The following is a 24568-nucleotide window of genomic DNA, read 5'->3' as shown; positions in this document are numbered from 1 at the left end:
TTGTTGAATTGAATGCACAAATCAGGGCCTCTTAGCCCTGGATAAGCACCCAATGTACCAATCCAGCCATTTCAGTTTTTTAAAAGTACAGGCTGCAAAGATCTAACCCAAGAGTCACTGAATCAGAATCTCTAAAAGTGATCACAGAGACTCTTAACTAAATAATAAGGCATGACTCAATTACACAAACAGTGTGATAGCCACTGACCAGCAGCCATTCTGCACAAAAACCCAGGTGGAACAGAAATAGCGCTTGCAGTCAATGGTTCTTTGTAGTCTCCCCTCTGCTCTTTGAGATGGAGTGATTCTGTATCGGCAATGCCAAAAGGAAAACTTAGCTGGTCCTTTCATTTGCCCTGATGATTTTCACAAAGAACTGGGGAGACTGGGTTTATGCCTTTGAGAAAAAAAATGGTTGCATATAAAGGTTGATTACTTGTTAAGGTCACACAGTGTGTCAACACCTAGAATGAAGCTGGCTGTGTGACCTTCTGGCCCAGAGCTCTGTCACTATCAACAAACTGCTGCTTCCTTTCACCAATCTTAGGATCACTCGAGGGCAGAGACGAAGTAAATGTTCCTGGCCCTCCACGGGCACTCCCATCCCCTGGCAGTACTTGAGAACCAGCGGGGTCTTAAAGATCTGATTCAATCCCTAAGGTGAGGAACCTGTGGCCTAGATCAGCAAGTCAGTTAAAGGCAGGGCTACACTAGAATCTGAGACACATTCCTGGTTGATCAGACTCTTCGCTTCCCTTGCTGCATAGAGTCATCTGCTCTTGCACCACCACAGCTAACAGCCAATGCATTGAAGCAGGTGGTCGGAATGATGCTAAGTTAGAGTTGTTGACATCTAGTCTCAGCCTAATGTCACATTTCTGCAACTATGCAAAAGCAAGAATCAGACCCTTCTCTGCTTGTCTAAGCTTTGGTGACAAAAGCCGTTGCTAGATCTGTATCCAGGAAGTACACCCAAAGCGAGCTGTGAGGAAGAGGGGGGAGTGGGCTGAGAGAGGATTATCTTTTCCTCCTCCAATAACTTTGAATGAGCTCTCTCATTTGCTTTTTCTTGATTATCTAGCAGTGAAAAGAGTTAGTGGGGGGAGGGGGCAGATGGTTGGGGATGGTGCCCCCAGAAGGAGCCTCACAGTTGGCTTCCTCCAAGTCTGCCTTTTCACTTTTATCCCCAGGGATCTATAGGCCAGAGACAGTCTAATTTGTGTCATAGAGAAAAGAGATGGGGGCTGAGCTCTATAGAAATAAGGCTTAGGTTTTTCTCCCATTGTGCAAATGTACATAATCCTCGCCATTCTCTGTCTCCTGGCCACTGCTTGAACCAAAGACAAAAACTGGACGTGGTCCCCTTGGCTATTTTGGAAAGCTCTAGGGAGGGAGTCATAACAGCAATCAGATGCATCAGTTCAACCCAACAGATCTTTTTTTTTCAGTCACAAGCAGTGTGCACACACACAAGCACACACTAATGCAATCGTCTATTCCTGAGCGGACTTTCCCGAGCTCACTCTGGCCTCCCTGGCTTCTACAGTGTGAGTCAAAGCAAAGAAAGTATTTGAGCCACAAGGCTGAGGTTGTGTGGGGGGGGATGTAGGAAATGACAGAGGGTAGGCAAGTATGCTGCTGAACTTGAACGTGTGCCAGATAAGAGGGCCAAAGGTCTTTGAAGGCAAAAGTCTCATAGCAATGCTAATCATGAGTATTTTGTGTGCGTGTTTGTGTGATAATTCTGGGTCTCTTTTTCTCACTGGGATGCACACAAAACGAGATGTGGGATAGGAGCCTCCCAGATGCTCACAATATTGCCATTGAAAAAGAGGTTAGTTGTAGAACCTTCTGTCCAAGGCTTTTGTGGAAATCATTGCTTTCACTGGATTGAAGCATGAAAGAAAAATTTAGACTAGAATTTAAGAATCTTCGAGGCTAAAAGTACTGTAAAACTGTAACAGGCAGCAGGAGTATCGGTAACATGCTCTAGACCTCTTAAAAGTTGCAAGATGATAATGTTACGGGACAGACCCAGGAGGGTGCGAATGATATACTATTACCAAATGGACCCACCCTTGTGCTCTGGGGGTATCCCTGCACTAGATTCGCCTTGCCCACCGCCAGGGAAAGATGTTTCTCAATGCCAAAGACTGGTAAGAAGGAAAGGGATTATTTATTTAAAGAGTTATACAAACTTAAGAGTAATGACTTAATGTCTTCAGTTGAGATCCCCAAGTCCTTTAGAATACCCACAAATACACAGTCCTTCCTTCCCCCTCTGCCCAGTCCGGGGTACTGTATCTCAGAAAAAGAAATAGAAGTCTGTGGTTCTTCTCTGCCCAAGCCGTGTGGTCCTCAAAAAGACTGCACATGGCTACCACTGCTGGGTTTAAATCCCAGCACCAATCTTCCTTTGCCACACCATTTTCAACTCCTCCCACAACTGGCCACAGCTGCCAACATTATCATATTTTTCACAGCTTTACTGGCCTGCCATAGTAAGTCTGGGCAGGTGTGGTCCCATGGCATGGAGCCAATCATCTGCAAGCTTTTACGCAGGTGCTGTACCCAGAGGGAGTTGCTTCCTAGTTACATTATGGGTTGAAGTCACTCCTATCCCTCTGGCTCAAAGCTTGGCCACATCTATTTAACATATCTATGAAACCAGTCTAAGGTTATAGATATGTTAAATGACCATTCTAGAGGTTATCTGCAAAGCTGTTGCTATTCAAAACAATTCTCAATGGTCGTGTTCCATGTGTCCCATCCCCCAGCTCAGACTTGTGGAGATGAGGACATCCTATATATACTTTTTCTAATATTTCCTGCACACTGAGTTCTGGACGCCATTACAAATCCCTATTTGCAACACCCCCCACCCTGGCTGTACCCTGTTACAGTAAGTGCCTTATTGGATGGATACAAAGAAATAAAAAATGACCACTTACTGAGTTGATGTAGGACATATTTTTATAGAGAATGTAGTGGGGTTGAATTGTGTCCCCTAAAAGATACATTCAAGTCCTAATCTCTAGTGCCTCAGAATGTGACCTTATTTGGAAATAGTTTTGCAGATGGAATCAAGCTGAGATGAGGTCATACTGCAATAAGGTAGGCCCACATCCAATGACCGGTGTCCTTATAAGAAAGCCATGTGAGCACACAGGCATGCACAAACACACATGAGGGGAAGATGGCCATGTGAAGACAGAGGCAAAAATGGGAGTGAGGCACCTATCAACTAGAGAATGCCAAAGATTATGGACAATGACCGGAAGCTAGAAGAGGCACGAAAGATTGTTTCCTAGAGCCTTCAAGAGATTCACAGCCCCAGTGGAACCCTCTGAGAGAACAGAGTCATTTCATACCCCTCAGTTTGTGGTCCTTTGTTATGGCAGCCTTAGGAAACTAATACAGGGTGAGACTAAGTGGCGTGTAGGATCTCTTCCAACTGCAATAGGCTACAGTCTTAAATTCGTGAGGGTTTCTTTGTTGGGAGTTGACACAGAAGCATCTTTCTGGGCTGATTTCCACACCATCCTATCGTGAGACAGAGGAAAGCACGGCTGTAACTGAGATGTAGGGACCTGTAAAAGCCATTGTAGATCCTGCAGAGAGAACCTCAGCCGGACTCTCCTTTCCTCAAAAAGGGTTCATACTACAGCACTCTCACACACATGCTCCCTTCCCCGCCCTCCTGTGCAAAAAACAGCTGCACACTTTGTGCTCAATCTAGGGGACAGGAACCAGACCCCAGTCCCCAGGGCTGTCGAGTAGGATTCCTTACTCAGGAGTGCCATTCAATCCCAAACAATTAAGATAATCCAATCAGCATTGCAGACAGCACACACGCTAATGCCATTAGAGACAAAATCTCCCAGGGCTGTGGGGGCAGGAGGAGATGGGGGACAAAGCACAGTGGGCTCAGTCTCAAGATCACTGTGTTCCTTAGTCTGAGTTACCTGAGACAGATGGTCCTGAAGCAACGACAGCGTTCTCAGGGGCAGACACCATTGCCATCCTCCAGGGCAGCCATAGCCAAAAGTAAAGATGGTACATATTAAAAGACAAGGATTCATCTAGAGACTTGTAGGAGAGCCCATGTGTCTCCATGAATGGTGCATCGGGCAAGACTCAGTAGATTTTGTTTTGAACACACTTCTCCATTTATCTGCTGCATCCCCTTGGGCAAAGTACTGACTCTCCTGAACCTCCATCTCCTCTTTTGGAAATTGGGACAACTACCCAACTTTCTATCTTTTTGTGTTGTTCTGAAGAAGGAAATGTATCAGGATCCAGTGCTCCCTGCTCTACAGAGGAGGAAAAGAGGTGACCTGACTTCCCCAAGGCCACACCACCAGTTAGTGACAGACAGGGGCTATGACAGAATAACTGTCCAGTAAGGGGCGATTTTTCTTGTGCCAGATGCCATGGCTTACGAGACTCTCATTTAATTCTCATAACAACACTGCGATGTGCACATTCTTTTCCTGTTGTTCCATTGAGGAGATCGAAGTCAGCAAGAGGTTAAATAACTTTGCTGAGACCACGGGTGACTCAGTGACAGAGTCAGGAATCAAACCCACTCTGAACCCTATTTTCTTACTGGCTGCAATTGAACCCGCAATTTTTTTAGTCTACGTCTGCTTCAAATGTCCATGAAAACATTACCAATGGTAACCTGCTGTACATATTATTACATTAATTATTAATATTAACTGTTAAATGTTAGTGTGCTAAAAAGAAGTAGGAATTAGTTGGACTTTGAAGCTCATCAAAAGCACAGAGGTGATTCATAGGTCCTGGGATGAGGTGGATATAAAAATTGCAAAGCAATTTGGCACGTTCTTCTGTCAAAGGGTCTTTTCTGAGCCCATCAGTCAACAGGAATGAGAGGATAGTACTTTGTTTCAAGAAGGCTAGAGATGCTAGTGGCTGTCCCTGAAGGTAAAACTCATAGGAAACTGAAGGTATCTCTAATGTCTCAAAAGAGACGCCTGGTGTCCTGACATTCCCTGTGTCGCCATGCTCCTGTATGAAAGAGACCCAGATTGGCTGAGCAGCGTTGGATGGCTCCTGGTGTCAGCCTTGGACAGGATTATGTGTGTTTGCCAGTCCAGGTCCACAGTCTGACCCCAGTGTCAGAACCAAGACCTTCCAAGTTTGGTTGCATAATGTTTTAGCCAGTTTTGATGGGCTGGAGAAAAGTTGGAGTTACATGAGATTGATAAATAACTTTTACTTCCCATGTAAGGTACAAGAGAAACTTAAGGCATGGTCCCTGCCCGGGAGGAATCTGCAATCTGATGAGAACAATGATGTGCTCAAGTTAAGCACTCTGACAAATAACAAGAGAGGTTAGAAGGGGTTGAAATAGGAAGGCAGCACAGCAGAATGGGAAGGACCTTGGACTTGGAATTGAAACACCTGAGCCCCAGTATCTTCCCTGATGCTTCCTGGACATGTGACCCACACATTACTGAAACTCTCAGCTCTGAAATGGGTAAAAAAAAATGGCAGATGCCACTAGTAAAGGTAATTCAGCAGATCTTTATGAAGTGACTTCTCTCTGCCAAGCTTACCATAGACAGGAACAAGTTCACAAATTCTTAAACACAGTATGACCATAAAGCACCCTTAGCAAAGATTGGAAATGATATTGTAAAAGAGGTGAGTCTTCAGAAAGTCCTAAAGATGGTTCAGGCTGTGGGAAAGGAAGAAGGGGAATGACACGTTCCAGAATGCAGGAATACCAGGCAGAGAAGTTCAGGGGATACAATGGGCTCAGTGGTCTCGAAGGACTGAGAGGGAACCCATGTGCCTGAGGTGGGTGGGTAGGGGTTGTTAGAAATGAGATCGAGTGCAGAGGGCAAGGCAAGATTATGAAAAACCTTGAATGACGGCCTTTAAGTCCTCTGATATTATGGTTATGGGTGTTATTTTTATTCAAAGGAAGAAAAAAGAAAAGGAATGCATGCTGCTCACCCAAACATCAGGACATTCTGTTCCTCTGTGATTGTGCTTCGTGAAAATGCTCTCCAGCAAAAAAGAAAAAGAATGATTAAGGGGAAAAATAACTGGAGCCACATTCATTTCAGCTCCACTGAAAGCACAGCAGGAGGAAGTAGCTGTGTTTGCCAAACTCCAGAAAAGAGACACAGTTGATGGGGGGGAGGGGAGGGGAGAGGGCAAGGCAGGGAGGAGGAGGGGTCCAGTTTTGTTTTATTCTCTCAAGAAGATATTGTAAATAATGGCGAGGTTTAGTGCACGGAAGGGGAAATTACTCTGACAGGGCCCTTTTAGGAAGGAAAATGGAACTAAATACACAGGGACTCCCCGGCGCTGAGGTTTCCCCTTTGCTGTCATAAGTCATCATTGAATGAAGCCAATCATTTCAAAATAATGCCTTGCAGTTCTTCCATTGTCGTGATTAACCCAAGGTAATAATTATTAGCCACACTGAAAACTGCGGAGACAAGGTACCGCTTGCTGCCAGTCTCCGAAGGCCCAGGTTTTCTGAAACCAGGACAGTTCCCCATCATTCCACCAGGGGGGGATGATGTCCTCGAGAGACCACAGAAGCCTTTCTGCTCTACACCTCCTTCCGGAGCTCAGGATCTGTGCCTCACGCATCACGGCCAGTAGCAAGGGCTGGGATCTGCCCTCTTTCCAGGACCTTGTGGAACCGCGCAGAATGGGAATTCCACGAGAAAGAGAGGAGGCTGCAGGGCGAGGTGGGTGGGAAAAGAAGGGAGAAGGTAAATATCCAATACCCGACCATCCCAGACTCTTGGCCTTTGAAACATCAGGAAATATTGTCAGCTGAATGGATCGAAGGGGCTGGAGCCACCTGTGACTCAGAAAGATTCGTAACACCAGAACCCTGAACAGAAGAGTTTATCAAAGGAAGCAAAGAGAGAACAATCATCCAACTTGAGACAATTGAAAGGTGAAATCTCCACTCTGTCCCTGGACTGCAGTCCTGCGTCGATTTTTTAAGGGGTTTTTTTTGTTTGTTTGTTTGTTTGTTTTTTGTACGTGTGTCCAATGTCCCTCCTCCATTCTCCAAGGAGAGGCCTGGAGAGATGACTGTACGGCTATCCTGGGAGAGAGAGGAAGATCCGGCATGATTTCTACTTTTCACAGATGGGGAAATCAGAGCCAGAAAAAGGGGAGGTGCGGTGTGCCAGACCAGGAAACAGCAGGGGCAGGATTAGAAACCAGGTCTCCTGACACCCAAGCTGGGGGTTGCAACCTCTGTGTTTGGATGAAAATAGCAGTTTTCTCATTGAAACATAGATTCTGAGTGAATCGAAGCCATTTTAGAAAAACCATACTGTGACCCCAGAGAGAGAGGAAGAAAGTCAGAAAAGAAGGACAGAAACAGAATTTCTCTCACTGATCTTTTCTCCCCATTTCCTGTACCACCCTGATCACCCAGCAACAGGGTGATTCACAAAGGGAACAATAATGAGCTCAACACCACACTGACTTTGAAGGGAAAGTATGGATATTTCTTTCTAGGAATTCAAAACTCAGAGTACAGAAAACAATATGAAAGTGGGTTTTTTTTTTCTTGTGGCCATTAATTGTTTCATGATGTTGGTGATGACGCAGTTGATTCCTGCCTGCCAAGAGCTTGTGCCATTTCTGGATTTTCTTTTTAGACCTAAGTTATTCACACCCTGCCTTAAATTCACAGCGTTGAAGCAGGCACTGAGTTTGCACCTGGACGTCAGGGTATTTGATTTATTTCAGCAGCGTGCTTATTTGTTTTTGCACGGGGCAATGGACTCTACTCTCTGGCAACCCCGTCTCTGAGCAAGGCCTCACTCACTCCCCAGGGCTCCGGACCAGCCCCCACCTGTCTGGTTTGAGGCCTCCCAGACTGCCCCTGACTCCCAACCCTGTGCTCTGCACAGCCTCAGCAGCCTGTCTAGCTATGCCTACCAACCTCTGTTCGTCACTCTCATCTCAGAGGGCTGCAGGCCCGGGGAGAGCCTGGCACTATATTAGGGACTCCAGATATCAGCCAGGAAAGAGGAGTTGGGGCCAGCGAGAGCTTCACATTCTGTCCCTGAAGAACCTGCAGTCAGAAACAGGAAGAAATTCTTCTGCCATCATTCTTGTCTTTTTTTTTCTTCACTAATTAGGAGGAGATGTAAGTTCAGTTCTGTTGGGGTTTATAGGGCACCAGTGCAATCAGGGAGATGGCAGACACTGGCGTGTTGCTCACTCTGCTCCCTGTGGACCCTCACATGTACCGGCTGGCATGCTGTCTTTAAGGGATGGAGCACGTTGCACCCAATTATCCCATTAATTTGGAAAGGCAGGCATGGTCACATATGTGGTAAGTGGCATTGTGCAGGGCAGAGGTGACATAAGCTGGTGGAGATCTGCATGGTTGGCAACTTCTTTCTGTGGGCCAACTCTCATTGTTAAACACATACACCCTGCAAAGTAGACGAGAATTGAGCTCATTAGTATGATTGCTTATAACAATCATGATAATGATCGTAACGTGTGCTCCTTTGTAAGAGAAAATGACACCCCTGACCCTCAGTGAGAAGCTCAGGGAGGCTTTGCTGGACACGGATGCATCTGGGGGGCCCTCCTGATGCAGGGGCTCCAGGCCGACAGCTGGGTGGGTGCTAAGAAGAAGGATGCGGCTCTTGCCTACCATTTTCTGGCATTCAAAGTATGGACTCCCCTTTGTCATCACTTTCTCCTCCTTCAGAAGAGGGCAAAAACTAGAGAAAATGGATGTGAGGTCAGATAAACCTCGTTTCAAATTTTGACCATATCGCTTCCTACCAGGGTGATCTTGGAACCAGTCACTTGACTTTCTGCTCATCAGTTTCTGTATCTGCAAAATGGGGTGATAACACTCACCTTATAAGATTATACTGGTGAGGATTAGGTAGCCTATTGGTCTACCACCAAGCACTGCGGTTGAAACAGGGTGGGCACCCAATAGTTTCTAGTACTTATCATTGTTATGATAAGTTTAAGCACAGAAGGGAAGGCATCATTTTATCTGAAGGAAGAAACCTGGACAAAACTATTCCTTTCTACCAGTTCTAAAAGTTTCCGATCTCAAAGGAATAAACTGGACTGTCTTTATCCTGTCTTTCTCACTCCCACCCTAGACGGCCCTGGGTAGGCCTGCCCATGACACACTGAATCCTCAGAAATCTGGGAGCCCAGCCCCAGCTGAAGCTCTGAGAGCAACTGTCATCCGCACGAGGCTGAGCCATGGAACCCACGAAGTTACAGATGGGGCTTCCTAGCTGGGGAGGGCTGCCGACGCCAAAAGCGCATCTTCATAATGCATCTCAGGCAACAAGGGGCCGTGCCATTGTAGTTATTGTTCAGTAGAAGGGTGTTCTCCAAGGCATCGTGGGCACTCCTCTCCCTCTCTGCCCGCCTGGAGCGGGGGGTGTGCGTGTGGACTGCCTGGCGATGAGAGCCAGCTCCAACAGGAACGTGCTTTGTGAGTCCATATGGGAAGGTAACTGGACAGAGTCTTTTCAGGTCTGTAGCATTTTCCAGTGGAGGCATGGAGGAGAAAGAGGGACCCTGAAATGACAAGGAAATGATGCAGCCACCCTGATGCAAACGGTATATCTAACGAGTCAACTATTTTTCCTTGAAAACTGAACCGGAGAATAACTGAAGTGAGGGCAGTAGAGAAGTGGGTCTGGCTCTGGAAGAAACTCGTAGATGATAAGACAACACCCCCATGCATCATATAATGCTTTCCAATTCCCAGCCAGTATCTTATTTGATTTTTGTGAAGCAGAGTCTGCAAGGCAAAGAATGTTATTTCCACTTTATGGATGAGGAAACTGGGGCACTAAGAGACTTAGCGAGGGATTACATGACCAAAAGGATGATGTCTCCATTTCAGAAATCTCTTTTTAAAAAAATAAGGGTGGAACACCCTTCCTCAGACCCCCACTGCTATGTGTAGAGCAGAGACAAAAGTCATAAGCCGTCACTCAGCCCTCACAGTCCTCGCCTGAAGCCCATTTGACTCCAGAGACCCTTCCCCTCCCCTCTGCCCACCTTATCTTGCACTGCAGGATTCTGCAAGTGTTCCCAGGGACCCATTTAAGTAGGTTTAGAGCTGTGGCTAACTGGGCCTCACAGAGACTACTATCCTTTTTCCTGAGCAACGTTCTAGATGCATGGAGAGAGGGAGGGGTGTTAGGGAAAGAGGGAGAGGTATACAGACATAAGTTCCACTTCTGGGAGGTTTAGCAAGAAAGGAGTAAAATCCTGCCTCGTATTTGGAGCCTTAACAGTCTTGTTACTGTTTGTAGTGCATAGGAAAGTGGGATTTGTGAAGGGATGAGTAGGGAGGAGAGAGGAGGGGGACATCTTTATGAATGGTGCCGAGAATCCTGGAGCAGGTGCTCTGTTGCTGTGTGTGCCCTGGGCCCCTGGCCCTCTAGCCCAGGCTGAGGCCCGCCACGCTGGCATCCCAGCAGCTCTCCCTTCCATTCATGGGACTTGGCCCATGCACTCCTGTCTGGCCCGTCAGACGAATCTCTTTGTTCCCAGCAATGTGGGGGGTAAGGAGACTGCTGCTTCTGCACTGCAGCCGCCCGACAGTGTCTGCTGGGAGAAGGAGAAGCATGGCATGGGAGAGAGAGGGCCCACCCACAAGGGCCAATCTCAGGGTCAGGGCAAGTGAAAGATGATGTGCAATTTAGAGCAGAGATTGACCAAGTTGGTGGTGGCATCCGTGGTCTCAGCTCTGAGAGCCAGATGGCAGCCTGGGAACAGAGATCTCTTCTTCAGAGATCACACGCTGACACTGGCAAGCCCACTGGCCTCCAGGCCACAGGTCCAGGCACATAGTCTCCCAAGCCCAGCCCCCATTCTGCTCCAGGCACCCTAAATATATGCACACACACTCGCAGACAACATTCATTCCCATGCCGAGCACTGATGGCTTGCCACCTCCCCCCCCACCCTAAGCAAGCAGACTTATTGCTGAAAGCCTGCCAGAATGTGGCCAGCTTCCAGCACCAAAAATACCTCTTGTGATCCAAGGGGCTACCCGTACGGGCATCTATTTGTGGGGCTGGAGCTACTGCTGTGACAGAGAGAGGACTCACCCTGGCATCGGCCAGTTACCCATTGGGGCCTATTCTCCCCAAAGTCTCGGGCTTGCTGACAAAGGCCTGAGGAGGCCTGCTCAGCCAGACTTGCCCTCTGCAGGAGAAATCTGTACTCATTTCTCCCAGGGAAAATTCAGCTCCATTCCAGAATGCTGTTGCTCTGTTCTCTCCTACTTCTAGCCCCTTCCCCCAGCCACCCATCTAGTGACAAGCAAAGCAGAGACCTGGGGCCTGGGGGCCACAGATGACTGTAAGAATGGGTTCCAGGAGCACTGTGACTGGTGGAGGTGGGGAGTTTGGGGTGGAGAAGAACCCTGCTGAGTTTTTGAGGACTTGCCCCAAGTGATGATTTTATGTGTTGGGTTGGCCAAAAAATCCCTAATTTTTTTCTGTAAAATAAAAGACACATTTTTCATTTTCACCAATAACTTTATTGATTTGGATATTCTGAGTACAAGGTCTGTCCAGAAGGTATCCAGCCATGTACCCTGAAAAATAGAGGCATTTATTGAAGAAGATTCAAGATAAAAGAAACATTGTACAGAGGATGATGACACCTCAGTCCCCTTTCAAAGTAGGCACCTTGGGACCTCACACAGTTCTCCCATTGACAGTCTGAAGTCTTTTCCCTTTCAAAAGTGATTTGAGTTTTGGGAAAAGCCAGAAGTCGAAGGACGCCAAATCTAGGCTGTAGGGGTGCTGAATCACTTGAGTGATTTGATGTTTTGCCAAAAACTCTGCGTGAGACATGATGCATGAGCAGGCATATTGTCATGATGAAGCTGCCAATCACCAGTTGCCCGTAGCTGTGGCCTTCTGAATCATCCAAACAGTTTCCACGGAGGAATGTTCAAGCTTAACACAAAATTTGATGCATATCCGTTGCTCTTCGTACTCTGTCATTTGGAATGCGATGGCCACACAGTACACATGCCCACTGAACAGTATCTACCGCTCTCACTGACTAGTACAGTGAAGTTGTCATTGTTCACACACGCACATTCCAATCCACTCTCCTTGGCTGCTGGGTTACATCAATGTCATGCAAACTGTTCTCATTATATTAATAATGGTTGGACTTTTTTCCAGACAATCCTTGTATGTTGGCCATCTCCAGTGTAGTATAAAGTTGATTATTCTCAATTAATGTCTTGATTTGATCATTATCAACTTCAACTGGTCTACCCAACCATGGAGCATCCTCCAGCAAGAAATCTGCAACACAAAACTTCACAAACCACTTTTGACACATTTGATCAATCACAGCACCATCTCCACACATGGCATTTGTTTGCATTTCAGTTGCGTTTTTACTGTTCTTGAAGTAATAAAGCATAATATGCCAAAAATGTGGTGTATTTTCTTCCATCTTCAATATTAAAATGGCTACACAAAAAAATTCAGCAATTGTGATAAGTTTTTTTTTAAATGTGCACTGGTATGACAGCTGTCAACACAATCTAACAAAATTGTTTCAAATGAAGTAAAAGACAACTAAATGCTTCTAGAGCCGGCTTACGGGAAAAAACAAACTTTTTGGCCAACCCAAAAAGACAAACATATTCCCAACCATCCATCCATTTGATAAATATTTATCATTACCCATGACTTTCCCAGAACTGGACCGGCTGTGTCGGTCCCTCCTAATGGAAATGAAGATAGTCTGTCTCATTTTTGCACCTCACTGTGCAAAAGCTTGGTGAGTCCCCCATGGGCTGCAGTTCAACATCAGTTGGATGGGATGGGGAAGAGAACATCAAAGTCCCGACAGACACCAGAAAACTCAAATCCCAGGAAGACACAGACAAGCCTAAAGGGAGAGAACCTGCTCGATTATTAGCATGTTTTTCTTAAAAAAATAAAAATGTGTGGAAGGAATAATTACCTACCATATATAGTTTCATCGAAGGCAGAAATCTAATAGATTCACTTTTAATAAATAATATTGGTGGAATAAATAAATGAATGAGTTGGTATCCAGTAGAGAAAGAAATTAAGATGTTTGAGCACTTTGAAAGGCCAAGGCTCATGTATATTGCCATTGCCTAGGAGGATGTTATATCTAAATATCAACCATGAACCTCAGTTGTTCTTTTCTTTATTCTCATGATGTATTGTTGCAATTATGTGCTTAACTAATAAGATCCATATTTTCTCTAGCCTATTAGGACTAAAAATATAAACAAATAATTTCCATTTTAATGATACCCTTAATTCTTCTAACATTATAGAATATGTCTATTTTAATTCCTCTAACTGTCTGAAGATCGAGGGAGACATTCCCATCTAACAGACAGACAAACTAAGGTCCAGAGATGTTAAGGCTACTTCATCCAGGGTCCCTCCCATTAGACAGGTCAGGGTCCTTTCCGTTGTCTTTTGACCACAAGCATTGCCATAATCTCACGGCACTCCCATCTCAGAGCCCACTCAGTGGCGGTATGGGAACTGGGAACCTTATGTCCCTGCCTTGCTGCCTGCACTGTGCCCTGCTGCCTGTCTTCTCTCCCTTTCTCTCTCGCTCTTTCTCTCCCTTTATTCAGGAAGGGAAGGGAAAGCTCAGAGAGAGGGATGGTAGAAATGAAGGAATCTGTTTCGTTTTATCCTCTCTTGCTCTTCATTCAGGATTTATTTCTGGACCATGGGGTGGTTATTCACACAAGTGCATTCATGCAATTTAAGCATTTAAATTGTACTATAATATTCCAAAGATGCAATTAAGTCGAGGTGTGGGGTAGAGATGTGACCTTTGCCAGGGTCACACAGCATTTGATTTAGACCCAGAGGCCCTAATGGTCAGCTTACAGCTTTATCACCTCGATATTTCCAACCCGACCACTGGCTGTCTTAGGTGCAGCTGGCCAGACTGATGTTCCAAGTATCATACAAATAGGAGAATGTTATTCCAAAAGCTTCTAGCACCTTCTTCAAGTCATCTTTCTTAACAAGTTGTGGTTTAGATGTGGCCTACCCAGAAATAAGAAGGTAGACTAGACTGTCTATATGGGGAGACAAGATCTACTTATAAAAAGAAATCAATAATAATATAGGGTAACTTATGACAATTGCATGGAGGGGTGCCAACAATAAATGCTAAAGAAGTTCAAAGAAAAGAACGGGTGTGGATCAGGAAACACGGCTTTGATTCTTTGTGGCTCCACAGGACACAAGCAGGAATAACCTGAGAAAGTCCCAGGGAGCCAAATTTCAACTAATTTTAATGAAGACAGAACTTTTGAAGAATTAGATAATTTCTGTAGATGAAGTAAAGCTGAAATTTCCCCCAATTCTGTATTGAACGGGGGATTGTGCAAGATGATGGATGAGTCTAAATTTATTTTTCTTTCTTTTTTTAAGGCCCCTACTGCTCTGAGAATTTCATGTGCCTCCCTTCAGGGTTTCAGGAGTAAATTTTTTCCTGTTTTTAATCACTGAAGACTGTGGCCAGGAGAGGGCAGTAGAGGAAGTTTATCAGAATACTTGGACGTGTCGAGTAAACTCTCCGCGCACCAGTGTCCAACAGGGACTACGCAGATCATGCGAGCTGGCTGGGGTCTGGCTTCCAGGTCCCTTTCGGAAAGCCACATCCAGAGGCTACCGAGATACCGCGACTTTTTATGGTGTTTAGTCAGTGGTCGCAAGGGCACCGAGGCATGGCCATCCGGATCCAGAAACCTCTCACGTTAGGTTATTAAAATAAGTTATCTTACAACCACCTCTCTGATTCCCCTGCCAGGCGGGCTCCCTGAGTCTGGGCATAGAAAGCTCCCCTCCGGTCCTTCTCCGCTTGCCAGAGGCCCAGTATCCCTAACAGAGCTGGAAGCTTGAGATTCCCAGCAAGGCCCATCTTTGCGTTATGAAAATAATAATTAATAACAACTTCAAATCTCATTTGACAGCTTGTTGGCTTCCTGAAATTCACCAGCAGAAGAAATTTGCTCCCACGGATTCCGAGACCCCCGTGTCAACCTCGTCAGGCAAGGCCGGTTCCGCCCCACTCACCCCACACTCAAATTAAAGATGAAGAGTGAGGTGTGCAGGCTGTGCGCGGTGACAGGTGATGCCATGGGTGGGGGAGCCCATGTCCCCCAGTGCGTAGGTCCTGAGCTCTCCCCGCACCCGGGCTAAGCCAGCTGGGCTGACCAGGCCTGCACCCGAATTCCCAGGCCCCAGAGGATTTTCGTACCCCCTTGCCACTTAAGGTGGCCGGTGGGTCCGGGCTGAACTGGGCGCGGGGAGGGCAGGGGGGGCGGCCTCCCAAAGCTAAACGTGCTTCTTCTTTGTTGACAGCTGGCGAAGGAGGAAGTCAGGGAAGGCGGGGGAGGGGACAGGGGGCTGGCGGCGGCGGGCGGTGCCAGCTGCGGGCGCGGCCCCTGCGCGGCGGGCGCGCCCGGCAGGGAGGGGGTTAAGGCGCGCGGCCTCTATGATAATGAGCTGCCTGGTAATATAGGGAGGGAGGCCGGCGTGGAGAGCCTGGCTCGGCCGCCACCGCGGGAGCCGGAGCTGCCGGGAGGAGCGGCGTCCTCGCCAGTCTGGAGCAGGAGGGCGGCTGGGCGCAGTTGCTGGGAATTCTTCTGCCGAGAGGGCAAGCGATAGGAAGGGAGCCCCGGCGAGCTGGGGAGCGCGAGTGCAGCAGACCTCCCCATAGATTGAGAAAGCCCGGTTCCCGGAGGAAATGGGACTGTGAGCGAACCGGGAGAGAGAAGGGAAGGAAGCGCCGAGATTGCTGATGTCAGAGGAGCCCGGAAAGTCGCGCTGGAAAAATCTGAAGACAGCCGGGGCTCCGCTGCTTCCCCAGGAGAGACACCGCCAGCCACCCCCTAACGCCCCCTCGGTGCCTCCTAGATCCCCCCGTGAGCCGGCGACAAGCGCCCGGTGGGGCTGCTGCGGGGCGATAGGGACGGAGGGGCGCGCGGACGGGAGACCGAGGGGCCACTTTTGGAATACAGATAAGTGGCTGGTGGCTTGACGTGGATTTTAATGAATTTCGACTCCATGTGGATGTGGTTCTCCCCGTGATTGCGAGCTGTGGGCCGCGAGAGGGGCAGCGCGCCGCCCTCGGCAGCCGGCGGCCGAGGCTGACGGACCAAAGACACGAGGACAGACAGACGTCTCGGAGCTGGGTAAGCTGCGCTCTGGTCGCCGGCTCCCTCCGCCCTCTCCCTAGACACCCGCACTCCCCGCCGCGGCTCCTCCCGCTCCCAGGCTCCTCTCCCGGGTCCTGGCCCCTGATTCCCGGGTTCGGCTGCTAGCGGCGAGTCCCCGCGCGGGCTCGGCCACTTTCACGGGCGGACTCGGAGCCCCTGCCCAACCCGGCTTCCCCGCCGGCCGCCGGCTTCCCCGCCTCTGGCTGCCGCTGGCGGCGGCGCTCCGCGGCGCGCCTCCCCCGCGCACCTGCCGGCGCTCTGCGGCTTTGGAGAGCATTTGGGCGGCGGAGGTGTCCCGAGAGCTGGAGCCCCACGCGGGCACACTGGGCACGAGCAAAAGAGCCCAGGGCCACTGTGGCCAGGGCTCGGTCTGGGGGCGTTCCCTCCAGTGCCAGTGCCGGAGTCCCTGGTGGCCACTGGCTATTTCTTGGGATCCCGGGGATTTAGGAATAGAAGAGGAATGCTGCGCGGATTCCACAGGCTCAGGGAGCCGGTCCAAGGCGCTGAATGGGAGACGTGCTCCCTCCCTTCTCTGTCCCTCCTCGTGGTCACACACCCATCACCACCTTCCCTGGGGCCGGGCAGCAGCCGAGGGGTGGGAACTGAAGTGGAAGCTTGCTCAGGATACAAGAGGCTCCAGTGTGGGCCCCTTCTTGCCCCACCCCACAAGTGATGTGGGGATCTTAGAAAATTCTAGCCCTTTTGATCCATCCTACAGGTAGTCGCTAAATGTTAATCCTGGGCCGGATTAACAAGAGAGAGTCACCAGAGCTGTCATTTCAGATCCCAGGCGAATGTCTACCTATTTGGCATGACCCTTGCCCTAGGAGGAGCTGCCTATTCAAACTCAGGTTCAGAGGGATAGAGATAATAGGGGGAAGGTACAAGATTTGGGGTTCTAGGTCAGTTAAGAGTCTAGAATGAGATCCCCCTGAGTGGGGCATTGGAAATGTGGGCAGGTCTCCCGTGGGGATCTAGTGACACACCAGCCGTGGCTGTGCAAGAGACCTAGGACACAACCGGTCTGAGGGACTAGGGCTGCCAGCTGGAGCTTCAGGGGCTTCGGGGCTCAGCAGCCTGTAGGAACCTGCAGACATGTGGGGACCCATTCATTCTCTTCCTTGTGTTCTCACGCACAGTGAATGAGGTTTCTGAGCATCTGCTCTGGCCTGGACATTTAGGGAGCAGAGTCAGCTTCAGCTCTCCCCTCCTGGCATGGTGGCAAGCCCACCACACCCACTCTGGCCCCCTGGGCTTCTTTCTCGGACCTCGAAACTTCCCTCTTCCCTCTGGGCAGACCGTGGATTCTGGGGCCTTCACCGGAGTAAGAGAGCAAGGGGGAGAGATAGCTCTGGCTGGACGAATCCAGCTCTTCCTGATCGAAATGCGCAAGTTTTGTGCGCTCATCCTAGAAAGCTCCTGGAGTTGCTAGCAGCCCTCTCTCCTGTGTCTGACCTCTTGGTTAGAAGAGGGAACTTCCCCCCTCACCTCACAACAGCACCATTTGAACTAATTGCCTGTGATCTCTCTCTCCTCCTTGGCCTGGGGGTTAGGGGTAGAGGAGTGAGGAGGGGTGGGAGGCAACCTAGGACACTGAGACAGCCCCTGTCAAGCTACCCTAGCCAGGCTGCTTTTCTATTCCCTTCTTTGACCTGGCATCTCCGTCTGTCACCCCAACCCTTCCTCACCCTGGAACTTGCCCTCATTGCCAGTGTTCCTTTCATTCACCACCCCCCACCCCCAGCCGACCCTCTTCAGGGTCCCAACGATAAAGAGAGGGCAGTGCAGACTGCCCTCCCCGCGCCCTGGCTGCTCCCTCACTGTCTTCTGCAAATTGCATTAGGATGGGGCAGATTGACTTGCAAAGCAGTTAAATGGAGATGCCATTTGGACGGTGTGCAGTGGAGGTGGTGCTGAGGAGCAGCAAGATCTGACCTGGTAAAGTCCCAGAAAGTCTCCTCTGCCCAGGGACCCCAACTGTGGCAAGAAAGCCCCACTTGGTCTTCTCCTTTGATAGGACATAAGAACCAAGGTTTCTCAAAGCCTGGATTGGAGCAGGACAGGAGGCTGGCTGGCCTTTCAGCCCAGGTCCAAATGAAGAGAGTAAGTGGTAGTGTTGCACGTTCATTGCCTGGAAGAAACCATGTCATTACAAGCTTGGTGGCCCCTGTCAGAGCTGGCCTGAACACCTACCCCTGTCCCCAAAGGACATTCACCCTCCGACCTCTTGACCATCAAAAGCTGCAGATGTGGGAAATGTAAAAGTTCACCATCCGTCTTGCTGGAGTTTGTGCTCAAAATGAGATTGAAAAGAAAACCCTCAAAAAACAGCTACCTCTCTCTTAGGCCTCTTTTCCATCTACAAACACTTCTGATGATTCCGTTAATCTTTATTTCATGGGCATGTTACAAGAAAACACACGAGCGGGACGGGAAGCCAGTGACACAGTTAAATATACAGGGCAGCAGCTGGCAGCAGCCTGAACCCGCCTGTTCAGGTACTATGAAATATTTATGGTTCTGGAATTGTCACTGTTTGGGGGTTTTATAGTCTCTCTCCTGCCTCCTTTTCTATGGCTGCCTCCCCAAGATATAGGGTTTGGGGTGGGGGAGGCTATTCCTGTCTCCAGCAACAACACCCCCCAACCCCCAGCTGTCTCTCAGTGTTGCCACACAGCTGTCCCCCCACACACAGACTGGGGCCCAATATACTTCTGTCCATCATAGCAAACAGGCAAGGAACTCTGAGCCAAGCCCCTCATCTCCACCCCCATTCTGATCATAGGGAGACTGGAGCATTGTGTTACAGTCTGTTAACTACAAATAATTCAGGACCGTCCACAGGGAAATGCAGAAACAGGCTTTGAGGTGCTGTAGTTTTACAGCTCACGTGCAATCCCCCACCCCCCATTGCTACCACCCTCACCCAGGGGCAGTCTGCTATGAATTCATTATATGGGAATATTCTGTTTCCCCCCTGCACATATGCTCAGTTCAAACAATGATGAATGGAACCGATTCCCTTATGGGAAACAGTTTTTTCACTTAGTTACAAAGATTTCATGCCCGATTAGAGTAAATGAGGGTGGGTGTGTGTCCACTTCTTTTTTGGTCATTTCTAAAGGTGAGCCCTGCAGAGGCAGAGAGAAAGGCGGTGCTTCCCAGGGTCAAACAACTGGTCCCAAGGGAGGGATGGATAGTCAGAATGGAGACCCCCCCCCTTTCTCTTGGACTTAGCCCTTAGGCACTGGGCGGGGGCATTCCCTGGCATGGGGCATATGGAACTTCTTTATCTAGCTCCACACTACTCCATCTGGAACTGAGGGCAGAAATAGAGGCGAGAAAGTTCTTTGTCGGGAGCAGGGTCCCCACTGGGTAAGAGTGTAAATAAAGGAGGGGGAGTAGGGGGGGGCTGAAAGAAAAGGCTTAGGCCTGAGCAGTACAAAAGTTCCCTGCTCTCACAGTTGGTTAACCATTAACCCCCTGCCCTGCCCTGGTCACATCCTCGCTGGGATGAGGGTATCTCTCAGAGCCCTAGAGGACCAGCCGGTGTTTCCTGTGTGTCTCTCTCGCCCCAGCGGAGTGTTCATTCTGCCTCCCCTTGCCAGCTTTAGCCCCAGGTGCGGTCCTGGCTCGCACTTACCCCTTTCTCTCCCTCTTCCCTGGCACTGGCGCCCTCTCCCCACCCCCTGCCAGCTGTCCCTTCACCCTGGGGTTGCCAGTTGTCTTGGTGGCAGGATACGTGTTGGGCCAGGAAGCAGGCAGGGCAGCAGGGAGAACGGGAGCTGGTTTCACTCTGGACTCCAGCACAGGAACTCCAGGTTCCGGTTCTAGACCACTTGGAACATATGCATCACCCCAGGACACCCAGGTTTGCTTGGGGGATGGAGGTGAGGAAGGGAGTTTTTGCCCAAGTCTCATTCTCCTCCAGGAACACTCAGTTCTCCTAGTGTTTCTCACTGTGGATCTGGCCTATAGGTTCTTCTTTTGGCCTTCTGAGATCAGGCCGCTCTATCAAAGGCCTTGTCAAAGCATTTCCAGCTCATCAGATCTGATATCTTGAACTTCAGGGGGAAAAAAAACAGCAGATGAACCAAAGATGCAGACCAAGATGCCGGAGCCAGGGCCCACATGGAAAGACCCAAATCACGATGTAGAAGCAGCCACAGATGAACGGAGAGAAGCAGGTGACAGAAAAGGGAGGTAAAGGCAGAGAGACTGAACACTGTGAACGAGGCAGAAAGAGCTAAGAGCTAAAACATAAAGCAAGTGGAAAAGACCCTCCCAAGCAGAAGGGGCCTCTTATCAATTTTCCCAAGCAAGCAAGGGAGGTTCCCTCTGGGCTGAACTGGGAGACTGAAGTAGCAGGTTATCTCCACTAGAGGGGGCTCCTGAAAACCAGACTTGGCTCTAAACTGTGGTTTTTGTGCTTTTTTTTAAAGACAAGAAAAAAATAGATGAGATATATTAGAAACCACCAGCTGTCACTACCCAGAGACCACAACTGGTAGAGTCCTATTGCCAGTAGGACCCCCGGGCCCCTGTCTGGTTGCAGGGGAGCGGAAAGGCGCCTGCAGCATTAAGCAGGGCTCCCCAGGGTGGGGAGCAGCTCAGGGAGAGGCCTGTCCCAACAGGACGCCTCTGGGATGTGAGGCAGGGAGACGGATACCTTCTCAAGTTAGCAGGCAGTCCACTCTGCAGGCTGGCCCGCCAAGAGGCCCTGGCCTCTCTTTATTAGCAATACGAGTTTTTGGCCCATCCCCAAGGCGCCTTCACATGCCTTCCGTCCTCCCACCTCCCTAAAGGAGGACTTGAGAACCCCTCCCAGGTGGTGGCCAAACTGTTCCTGAGGAGACCGTTTTAAAGAGACCTTTCAGGAACTGAAGGCATGTCAGAGTTGTATCGCTGATTTAATCTTTGTCTTCCTTTTCTCTGTGGGAGCCTTTCTCTGAATTATAATTCCCCCTTTCATTTCAGCAGAGGACAATATGGAGAGAGAGCAGAGTCCAGAGGCTTTTCTCATCTGAGGAGATAATAACTGTCTAAGGGGGTATGGAAAAATATTGAAGTTGTGGGGCTGGCAGAGGGCCAGAAAGTAGCATCTCCTCAGGTCTGATACCAACTCCTGATATTTAATCTTGGCTTCACTTTGGCTCACATTTACCTGGGGTCAAGATGGGGGTGGGGGCGGGAGGGAAAGAAGAGGGAGAAAAGGAAAACAAGATAAATGTATCGAGTTATGAAAGTTTAATCCTGCTTTTCCTTAGCTAAAATTACTTTTGGTATGAGAGATAAAAGGCAGCTGAGTTGCCCTTGGAAAGTTCAACTGCCTTTGAGAAGGAAGATGGGGAGGGGTCCTGGGGCTCTGAGTGATTAGCCCCTGAATGAACTTCTCTCCTCTGCACCCACCCCCCACCCCCGCCCCCGCCAGCCCCACCCAGCCCACGTTCTGTCTGAAGCTTTGAGAAACTATAGAGGCTCTGTCAGAGACACCCCTGTGCTGTCCGCACTGTCCAGGGAATTAAACTCATGGGCTTTCTCATTTTGTAAGTAAACGGTCTCTCTCCCCCCATAGTTTGGAGATGGAGAGACAGAGGAAATGAACATCCCCTCCAACTTTAACCCTCACAGTTGAGATGTACACCACACTTCTTGTCCTTGCAGTGAACTGAAGACACTGAAAGCAGAATTGCAGTCCATTTCAGTTTAAACATACAGGAATTGATCACTTACGTAGTGCTAAGGATGTACTAGCACCTGGTACAAAACAAAAAAGTAATAGGTTCTACCTTCAAGAAATGTACAGTGTCCTAGGGGGAGGGAGAAGTACATAAGCCAAAAGCCCCCAAAGAACCTTAGTATAGGCAGAGTGGAGTTAAGAGTGGGCTGGAGACTCAGGAAGTGAAAACACAGAAGCTTCTGGAAGCTTTTGCTCTAGGCCATGGAAGGCGCCTTGGAGAGGAGCCAAATACTTGTAGTGCTGATAAAGAGAGGCCAGGAGACAGACTCAGGTGCCTGAGAATGTCACAGTTTCCTGCCGAGAATGACTAACCTCGCTCATTCCTCTGCCTCTAAACTACCCCTGAGCTACCCCTCATTCTCCTCCGCAGACTGTGAACTGACAGCACTGGGTTTGTTTTCTAACAGTCAACCTCCTACCCCAGGATCCCGTCCCTGCACTCCCTAGGGTTTCACATTGTATTCTATGTAAATTGCATCCCTTTCCGGCCCCTGGAGTTGGCAGTGTGGTTCACCAGGAAATGTTGTTACTCATCTGTATTCACATGTTGGTGTCCAGGATCCTGCTGTTCATTCACCCTCTCTTATCCGAATGAACACATTAAGTGGATCCCACCAGAGAGAGAATTCGGGTTTTACCCCTGCCCCTTGGCAGAGCGGCAGAGCGCACTTCAGCAGCCATCCCTGCCATCTGCCGCCCGCTGCCTGGAGAAGGAACCCCTCAAGCTTCTGCACAGAAAGAGGGCGCGGGAGGATTCATGGAGGAAGTTCCAGAGGAGGCAGACTTCGACTCAATTTAAAAATTACCTCTAACCTTATCATGGAAAGTAGTGTTGTCCTTGCTCCTTGAAGAGCCTGGGGTGAGCCCGCGGCCTGGAGAAGGAGCCGCTCAAGCTTCTGCGCAGAAAGAGGGCGCGGGAGGATTCGTGGAGGAAGTTCCAGGGGAGGCAGACTTCGACTCAATTTAACAATTACCTCTAACCTTATCATGGAAGGTAGTGTTGTCCTTGCTCCTTGAAGAGCCTGCATCCCTGTACTGGGATGGACAGAACCAGGGGCCATGCTTGGGCTTTCGGAGGCCTTTGAAACCCCTGAAAGCTGGTGCTTTCAAGAACTATGTGGAGATTATATATATACATATACACGCACACATGTGCACACACACGTGCACACACACATATATATATTTCTAAAGAGTAGTTTATGACCTTCACCCACCCTCAATGCAAAGAACCAGGACCCTCTAGTCTCTAGGATTTTCTGCCCACCCCTCAGTTTCTGCTCCCTGCTCTGGTGATTGCAATGGGGGCTTCGGGTGAAAAGCTGTCAGCCAGGAGTGTCCTCAGCTCACCTCCATCCATGGGGTGGACGACTTACTTGAAGAGTAAACAAGAGACACGCAGACCAGGCTCAGGAGTGCCAGGGGAGCCCAGTGGTTGTAATTGTTCTGCAACTATGGGCAAGTCATTGACCCTCTGTGCTTAGGAGGCAGGGCCCAGGGCACCTCCCTTTAAGGCAGAGAGGGTGGAAGGCTCAGGAGGAGAGGAAGGGGTGGGTAAAACTGCCAGGCCTGCCCTGAGAGGCAGGAGGACAGGGGCAGACAAGTGGCAGGAGGGGATGTTGCTGCTTTAAAGCACTTTCCTGCTTCATAAAAGCCAAAAGCCTCACTGGGCTGGGTAAATATTACGTTGACCTGTGACCTCCACCTCCCCAGGCTGCTCCCAAAGCTTCCTGGTCTTTCTCCTGACTAACAAAGATACCGGAGGGAGAAGAGCCTGTTTTCTGAACTTGGGGGTTGTCAGTGGGAACCCAGCTCAAAGCTAGACAGAAAGCCCTGGCTCCTTGCCTGTCCTCATCCTGGGAAGGCCCTCCTCTGGGTCAGGGAACTCTCCCTGGGTCCCTGCTCCCCAGTGGCAACGGCGGGCGGTGGTGTTTCCAGGAGAGAGGTGGTCAGATTTTCCCAGTCCCCTGATAAGACTGCCCCCCGCCCCCACCCAGCTGCCTAGACCATCCTGACAAGTCCCTGGCTCTCTATGGAATTAAAACCCACAGCACTAATGTTTCTGTTAGGCAAACACCCCCGAGTTTTAGCCAGGAAATTAGGAAAATTTAAGTCTGATGTCCCACTTTTAGAAGCCCCCGGTGTGAAACCCATCAGCTTTCTGGGCTCAGGACCCAGCTGTGAGAGGCTTCAAGAACATGATCATCAGACCACCAGCCTGTGAAGCTGGGAAGCCACACCCTCACCCTGGGGCTGGAAGTTTGGGTCCCAGTCCCACCGAGAGCGTCAGAACAGATGGTCAGGAAGAATGGTATCAGAACAGGGCCCTAATGTGCGGGCACAAAGGGCCTGCCTTCACACTTGTGCCCTTGCTTCTCCCTAAAGATTTCTCACCTTCCCACCATTTGCTCCCTGGTCCCGGGAGGGAGGCAAGACAGAGCCATAAGGCCCTAGGAGAGCTGGCTCCTCACCCGGCACCTCAGTTTCTCCGTTTGTGTAGTGGGAATGACTGCTTTTCAGGTCTCCCCACCGTCCCTGGCTTGCCTTTG

General features: G+C 49.5%; 1 protein-coding gene across 1 annotated transcript in view; it reads left to right on the top strand.

Moving 5' to 3' along the window:
• The first annotated feature begins 15569 nt into the window (after positions 1-15569).
• Positions 15570-24568, top strand: part of PLXNA2 (plexin A2) — a 211449-nt gene continuing 202450 nt past the window's right edge. Inside the window, exon 1 of the mRNA XM_028530930.2 lies at positions 15570-16255. The gene's annotated coding sequence lies outside the window, so the exon portion shown is untranslated. The remainder of the gene's footprint in view (positions 16256-24568) is intronic.

The sequence above is a fragment of the Phyllostomus discolor genome, chromosome 14 (assembly GCF_004126475.2).
Source record: "Phyllostomus discolor isolate MPI-MPIP mPhyDis1 chromosome 14, mPhyDis1.pri.v3, whole genome shotgun sequence".
Taxonomy (NCBI): domain Eukaryota; kingdom Metazoa; phylum Chordata; class Mammalia; order Chiroptera; family Phyllostomidae; genus Phyllostomus; species Phyllostomus discolor.
The sequence above is the reverse complement of the archived record's forward strand: the minus strand, read 5'-3'. Positions and strand labels throughout refer to the sequence as shown.